Source organism: Pinus tabuliformis, chromosome X (genome assembly GCF_031772625.1).
Source record: "Pinus tabuliformis cultivar Carrire ecotype Pingquan chromosome X, CPIR1, whole genome shotgun sequence".
NCBI lineage: Eukaryota > Viridiplantae > Streptophyta > Pinopsida > Pinales > Pinaceae > Pinus > Pinus tabuliformis.
The window spans coordinates 470,833,426-470,841,858 of NC_142308.1; the positions used below are offsets into that span (position 1 = coordinate 470,833,426).

The 8,433-nt window shown below is 37.5% G+C and overlaps 1 long non-coding RNA gene across 1 annotated transcript in view; it reads left to right on the plus strand.

The window, feature by feature from the left end:
* LOC149140718 (uncharacterized) overlaps positions 1-8,149 on the plus strand; it is a 43,140-nt gene extending 34,991 nt beyond the window's left edge. Inside the window, exon 4 of the long non-coding RNA XR_016265142.1 lies at positions 7,021-8,149. This is a non-coding gene — a long non-coding RNA (uncharacterized LOC149140718). The remainder of the gene's footprint in view (positions 1-7,020) is intronic.
* Positions 8,150-8,433: the final 284 nt, after the last annotated feature.

Consider the following 8,433-nt stretch of genomic DNA (forward strand, 5'->3'; position numbering starts at 1 on the left):
GTCAAATGTGAGATGTGATCTTCCTAGGTAGCATTGTATACTAGTATATCATCCAAATAGACAATAACAAATGAATCTATAAAATAGTGCAATACATCATTCATTAATCTCATAAATGTAGTCGGCGCATTACATAGGCCAAATGGCATCACAAACCCCTCATACAAACCTTGACTGGTTTTGAAGGCGGTTGTCCAGGTATCTTTGTTTTTTGACATGAACCTGGCGTATCTAGACTTTAAGTCCAGCTTGGCGAAGTATTTTGCTTACAGCAGTTAATCCAACAGATCATCTATCCTCGACATAGGGTACTTGTTCTTGAGCGTGATTTTGTTCAACGCCCTATAATCTATACACATTCGCCAAGTCCCATCTTTCTTTGGCACAATGATGATGGATGACCCACATGATCATTTACTCGATCAAATGATGCCATGTTCCAAAAGTTGCTGCAATTGTTTCTTCACCTCACATGCTTCTATAACTGACTGCCTATACAACCCAATTATTGGCAATGCGGAGTCCGGCAATAGTTGGATCTCGTGCTCCATCTCCCTCTTAGGCGATAACCCTTTAGGCTCTCAGAACACATCCTTGTATACTTATAGCAACTCTTCCAGTTGTTGTTTATGTTTCTTAGTGCACCCCTCCAAGGATGCCTTGCCTCTTACTGACTCTTCTATAAACTAATTTTCTCTTAAAAACAATAAAACATACATCTTGCTAGAACTGATCAATTTCTTGACTTGGTTAACACTTACCAGCAAAATTTTTGACTTCCCTTTGTGTGTTGATCATGAACGATTTTCCATCCTTGACGAGCTAATACTAGTTGGCTCTCCACATTAATATTGCATCTCACATGTACACATAGGGACTCCCAAACATGACTCCACATACATTTAGGGGAACCACATCTAGTTCTGTTTCATCAATAAAATCAACACTAATAGAAAATCTAATTTTGCAATGTTTTGTTACCATCAACTCTACATCCTTATTTACTCATCCCAATGGATATGGGTTTGGATGATCAAGAACTTCCAACCCCAATTTCTTGACCAACTATGCTGCAAGGAGATTCACCTGCAATCTTGAGTCAAATAGAGCATCAATTTTTGTCTTCTTGACTTGTATCTTAATATGGAAGTGTTTGGTCATTTCTTTCTCTTCTTGTTGCTAAAGGCTACTCAAATTCACCTCTTTTTGCACTGATGTACAGACAATCTTCTCATCCACGTCCAAGTTTCTTCAACTTGTCTGCTCAAATCAGTATCCATGACATTCTTCTTCTTATTGTCTTTCTTTTTGTTCTTTGGATTTAGCTTTGGATGCACTTCCAACACTTCTCCTCTGTATGGTTGTCTATGTTGCAGTGGTTGCAATGGTTGTTGGGATCTTTGCACTGATGTGTTCTGGATACCATCTTTTTATATTTTCATGCTTTATGCTTCTTTTTCCCATCCTTAGAAGCGTCTTATTGCTCCTTGTGCTTCGATCCACTTGATTGCACCCTCTTCAAGCCTATGTTCTCCAGATTATGTCCCTGTACACAAGCCTTGTCCATTGATTTGGGCTTGAACAACATCACTTGCTCCCATAGGTGACAGTGTAGGCCCCCCAAATACTTAAGTACATATGGGTTCTTTGAGGAGATACCCAGCATTATGCTAATCTTTTTGAACTTTGTGGTGTACTCCTGCACATTTTGCCCCAACTTTTGTCGAAGTAGTGCCATCGAATCCACTGGTCCTCTATGTACCCAATAGGGTAAAACTATTACTTAATGAGGGTTTGAAGTCCTCCCAATTATTCATTGGAGGATCCCCTTCCAACCTCAAGGGTCTCTGTGTGGCTCTCCCACCAACTCGGGGCATGGCCCTTTAATTTAAGTCGCGCAAATGAAATCTTTTGTTCTTCCTCAATTTGTTGGACATCGAAATACACTCTAGTTGTTGCAACCAATGATTTAACTTCAAAGCGTCGATCTCATCGTGGTACAACTTGATATCAACCTTTGCTTCCATTTTAAACAAGGGTTGTGATTGATTCACAACACTCAAACTGGATTGATTTTTTCCAAATTCTTTCTTTAGTTGGTTCTCTATTTCTTTCCAATCTCTTGATCCCCCTTCTGAGTTGTCATCTACATTTGAACCCCCATCTTCTCCAAATATCCCAAGCTTATTACTCATGGCCACCATGAGGATGATTTATATCAATGACTTGTTGTTCCAACCACGAAAACCTCTCCTTTGCAGGATCACGAGGGTTATTCACAGATTCGTCGGCCATGATTAGGGTTTTATGACTTTTCGCTCAACGGATCTTGATCTTCGCAATATTCTCGAAAGAAATTGTTGTGATACCAATATGATCCGTAAATCGTCGTGGATATTCCGTTGCACGTCACAATAAATCTAATAAAAATATATTTTAAATCTGAAATTTTACACTTACATTTTTATTAGATTTTTTGGATATGTAGATCTATTGTTAATAGTACATGCATGTGAATAAAAATTATGCAAAAAATAGAGAACGGCAAAATAAAAGCTCACACACACATTTGACACAAAATATGCTTTGGGAAACCCTTTAGAGAGAAAAACGTAGCTAGAAGGTCAAGTCGCTCCGCTCTCTTTCTCTGAATGGAAATATGGCTGCAAGTACAATGACGTATGGCTTGTGGCCCGTGCGCTGCTACAGTGCACAAATCCTCTCTATGTGCTCTACATCTTATCTCTCTTGGCTCTTTTTGCTCAGTGATGGAACAAATGCACTCAAAAGAATGAAATCTCTTTTCCTCCTAGTGGCTCAATTATCACACAACATGATAGCCTACTAGTGGTTAGGTTTGACTATCTCAACTCTTGACCAAAGTTACAATATAGACTCTTCTAGAGTCTTCTACATCATAATCACATGCTAGCCCCTTTTTCATAAATAATGGGGGTTGACGTGACACCCTCTCGAATTATGGTGGTGAAAACAGGAAAGTCAACTTCTGAGTGGCATAACTTTTCCCTGATGTGATTCTTGCACCGTTGGAAAGGTATCTATGTGTAGAATAGCATGAAAAAGTGTTGCGCCAAAGTTTTACCCCAAAAAACGTCGATTGATGCCTCAGAATGCTCTCACAAGGTTTTAGGACTTATTTTGCCACATTGTGTTCTGCCGGTAAAAACAGTCCTGTGAGCTTATTCCTCCACTTTTTCAATTCTGAAAGCATAGAGATAGATGACAAACAATATAATGATCCAATCGTAAACAACAGTTTGTAAGCAATTCTATAAATTTGCTTCCATGGACAACATAGGATGTGTATCAAACTTGAGAGATAACATTCATAAATTATGAAGCAATTCATATCTTTAATTGAGAGAAAAATGTCAAATTTACAATGCCACTGTCAAGTATACACCTAGAAAGTGCACCGACGAACAGAACTTAAGTTGACTGATTTGGTTGTACTTCTAAATCCAACTCGGCCTCCCCTGAATAGGCTGCTACAGGCATGCAAAGAATGTGGTCTCAAGGAAATTTCTAGATCTGGTACATGAGCGTATTAATGACTCCCTAATTTAGAATTTTGTCCCCTTTTTGCCAGCACTTGGTACCATAAACACTTATGCAATATATTGCTCAGCCCTCTAAAATACAATGCCTGGAAACTTCATAATTCATCCTCCTCACCTTAAACTAATATGTCCCTTCTTGTATGACGAAAATAGCAATTAGAATTGGAAGCAGAATGATGAATGACAGTTCGGCCCAAGAGTCTCTAAGTCTAGAATGAAGGATCAGGTAATCAAGGCAATCAATCCTCCTCTAAAATGTGTCTTTTGGCGTGTTGAATCTCAAGTATTGGTGCAAGATGACTTGGCCTCTTCCCTCTTGAATGAGCTCAAGTATTGGTGCAAGATGACTTGGCCTCTTCCCTCTTGAATGAGCTCGATCCTCTTCTTGTCAGAATTTAAATGTGTTCTTCCTTGGCATCAAGATAGAATATGCAGCCTCCTAAATCCTTTTTGCATAACGTCCCTCCTTGGAGATAATTTCGGCTCATCATTAAATCAGCAATTCGATCATTAAATCAGCAATTCAGTTCAGCCCTCGTCATTATTAACTCAGCCCTCCTGCAATTTTAATGAACTCAACCCCTTCTTAGCCCAAGATAAATTCTGGATTTGCAAATATAAATTCCTCCTCCAGATTGGGCAGTTCGATCTTCACTTGGTGAGACAAATAAGCTCGGCCCTGGTGATCGAATGATCCTGCAACCAAATTACATCCCAATGTTGGAGCCTCCTGCAAACAATGATAATTAGATTTTCTATAATAAGCACAATGGAAGATCTAAAATAATCCTCCCAAAGAGCTAAATAGGGTGGCACTCGAAGTCCACCGAAATTAGCTTTGACTTTTGCATGAAACTCTTGAAACTTGCTTAACCTATTTTCTATGTCAAGATATAGATAGGAATAAAATTATTTGCAATTGAATTCCTCCTGTTATAATTATTCATGGAGTCTCCCTCTAGCTTCTAGATTCTTCATTTTAAATAAAATAATAATGTCTCAATTCTCCAATAAAATATTATTGTCGTCATTCTCAAGATAATGATTTGTCTCCCCTCAATAAAATATTATTTTGCCACCATCCTCCATTAAAATAATAATTTCCACCTTTCTCCACCAAAAATAATATTTTCCTTTATTAATTTAATATTACAAAAAATTGGCAAAACTCCTTAGTGATTTTTAATTTTTTCATTCATAAAATTGGGAACATTACAAAAACAGTGATGATTACTGGGCCAAAATCCAAAAACATTACTCCTGGTCATTATCGAGGCCCTTTGTATTTTAAATTTTCATGAAATTTTCATCATAAGGGAGCTATTTCTGGATTGTACCTTGTTTTATACCATTTTGCAGAGTACTTTTTTGCCCACTCAACACCAGAACCATGTTCAGGGCTGAACCATCAGTATGGATGGTTACACTACCAATATTACTTCATATGACATACGTTGTTCATGTTCAACATATGACACAGAAATAGGTATTATTTTCTGTCTATAGAATAGGTTTACGCGTTCAACATTTTGCTTGTTTAGAATAAGAATTTTTTATCTTTTTGCAAGAATAAGATTCCTTTAATCTTGGTTTCATGTTTGTCATCTACCTTTTGCTTTCATTTCAGCATAGCCTTGCCAACTTGCTAGTCTTTGATGTCCAGCTAGGTATTATTTTCTGTCTATAGAATAGGTTTACGCGTTCAACATTTTGCTTGCTTAGAATAAGAATTTTTTATCTTTTTGCAAGAATAAGATTCCTTTAATCTTGGTTTCATGTTTGTCATCTACCTTTTGCTTTCATTTCAGCATAGCCTTGCCAACTTGCTAGTCTTTGATGTCTCTTATGATTCTAACACATTCCTGAACGCCTGTCTTGATCACTGGTTTATTTATGACCTATTGTATGGAGTCTTATGGGAGGACATTTTGGAGGAGCTGTTGGAAAAAGGAACCTTCCCCACCATGGCTATTTTCTTGCTTTCCATAATCAAGAATAGCTAGTCAAAAGTTAGGCTATTAACTTTTGAAACAGGTATGCGTTTTCACTAAATTAAGTTATTCGGATGTGTTGATATATAGAATGCTGTACTAAAAAAACCACTTGCCTGTTTGAAGTAAATTGGGATCTTGAAAAAAATCTACTGAGGAAACCTACCTCCACACCCTTTTACCAGTCATGTGAGTGTGCAATTAGGCTTTCGCATTGAGTGTCTGTTGTTCTGTTGATAGAATATTCTGGAGATTTTAGGGACACGTATTCTTTTCCTGGAAATCAAAACAACCGTCAATTATCTCTAGAGTAGATCTTCAATAACGCAGCAAGGAATTTCAATCCTTTGTGACCTGTCTCAAATTATCTTTAGAAAGCCTGCCAGTTTAGAAGATTATACAAATACAAACACTTTGCTGCTAACAATGAAACATCACATTAAAGCTGGCGTATTGATGATCAAAAGTCAAAGTGTCATTTAGTCAGCAAGGATTTTCAATTCGATTTCTTGCTCTCTCAGAGTGGTGCTCATCTAGGTTAAGACCATTCTTGCTATGTTATTTACTACTCTAGTAAACTATGCAAGTGTTGGAGCATTGCTTTCGAAGAATCTGATTTTTCAGGAATCAAAATCACAGTAACCCACAAGAATTCACGAATTGAATGCCTTCTTTAACAATTTAAGTCTGTACTTGCACATGAGATGGGAGGCTAAAAAGAAGGGTGGCCAGGAATCAATGTTGAACTATACTACTGGCAAACGATGCAGCAATAAATGCAATGGATTCTTGCCACCACTGTTATTCTTATCCGTATCAGAGTCAAAGCAAATTGAAAAGAAACCAACAGTTGCACTGTAGTAATAAATCAGAAGAATTCGCAAACACTTGTGATTTGATGTAAACATAAGCACGATTCAAAGGGGAAATTCAAAAGTAAATTCGCTGATCATAAAACATAACATTGTGTGCATGACTGAGGATCCAAGTAACCCCATCTAAGGAACCAAGGTAATGAGGATCAGTGATCAGAAATTGAGCAATCAGCCATGAAAGTGGTCCTGATTCATCCAAGTGATGTAACTGTTTTCAACAAGATGTTTACCTACTGGCCTTCTATACAGATGAGCCTTTCTCCAGGAACTGAATGAGCAAGCTTCACTTCATTTTTCCAAAAGTAATTTTGTTTGCTTGCAGCTTATTTTCTGCTTATCAAAATTGGACGGTTGCCTCTCAAGACTCTGTTTCTGCTCAAACCTAGTTTTGCTCTCGTTATTGTTAATTTCCATTGCTTATAATTTTACTTTTGATGTTTTGCTTGAACAATTTGTTGTAGAATTTTGATTCTATTGCTTTCGATTTCAGTTTGCTTTCTTTTATCTAGTTTCTGTTTTCAATTGATCAAAAATAGCTTGAAGATTTAACTCATTTCCTTTTGGTTAGTGCAGCTTGTTTTCATGCTTTCATGATTTTTGAAGTGGAAGATTTCAAATGCAGCTGTTTGAAATCATGAAAAATCTCAATAGGCTGCACGAGGAGATTAGGCCATCTGAATTTCTGCGAGGGTGCCACGTTATTCAAGATAAGTGGTGGAAGCACAGAATCCATCAGGTCAATGGCTCCTGAGTGACTTGGGAAACTAAGCGTTGGATTACTAACCAAAGATCTGAAGGGTTTTTCATCCGCTCACATAGTAATCACTGAATGCTACCTTATCTTGAGATGCAACCTTAGATTGCCTCAGTAATGCATTCATATCCATATGCTGTATTTTGATAATATATATCATAAATTGACATAATGCTTCTCCTTCTAAAAGTAACACACTTGTTTCTGCTAACATCAGAGTAATGGGTTTATATTTTTAACTCCCAGATACTCTATAAGAAATAGTTTCTGAACTTTTTCAACTTTCTTCCAAGATTTTTTGGAGAGGCCCAGAGCCTAAACAGGACAACCATAAAAAAATACTGTTTGCGCTAATGTTCTGAAGAGCATCTTTTTTATTATACATGAAAGTGTCCATGTTTCACACCATGTTAGATTTGGAGCGCTATGAAAGATAAGCATTCTGAGGATAATGAAATAAAGTCATCTCCCATATCTCCTAAGGGAACAAAGCCAGGGAAACTCAAGATAAGAGGATTTGAACGTGTTAATTTTAGTTAACAATGGTATGTTCTATGCTTAGCACAATTTACTTCAATGTTCCTTAGTAGCCCAATAACAATTTCCAATAGCAATCACAATAATCACATTGACAATAAAAGCAGATAGAACATGAAACAAAATGCAGAAGAAAATCCAAGACAAGAGGACACCATTTGGCACATGCCAAGAAAAAACCCCAATGTGGGAAAAACCCTTTGATCAATTCTTCTTATTATTATATCAAAAGTTCAGCACAGAGAGAGTACAAAAGTCAAATTGACTTGCCCAATTCAAAATCAAAACAGCCTTGTAAATTTCTGCAGTCAACTACAGTCAAACTTCAGCACTAACCAGAAAGTCAACACTGGTCAAAACAGCAATCAAACTCCTCCTTTGAAGCTCGGTCAAAGGCAGTCAAACTCGGCCTCCAGCAGCAGTCAAAGTCAGCCAAAAACAGTCACAAAAGCAGCGGTCGACACAGGTCAAACAGACCAGGAAATCTCGATTTATGTGCCAGTCAATGCGGCCTGGACAAACAGAAATGTTCCTCCAAAAACCACAGTCAAAACTGGTCAAACTGTCTGAAATTCTGAAATTTTGGTTCTGCAATTCAGCCCAGAAAAAACTCGTCCTTGCCACACATGTGAAAGAGAAGCTGCCCAATGTTGTACGAACCAATAAGAGGAGGAGAGAGAATGAGCAAGTGATGA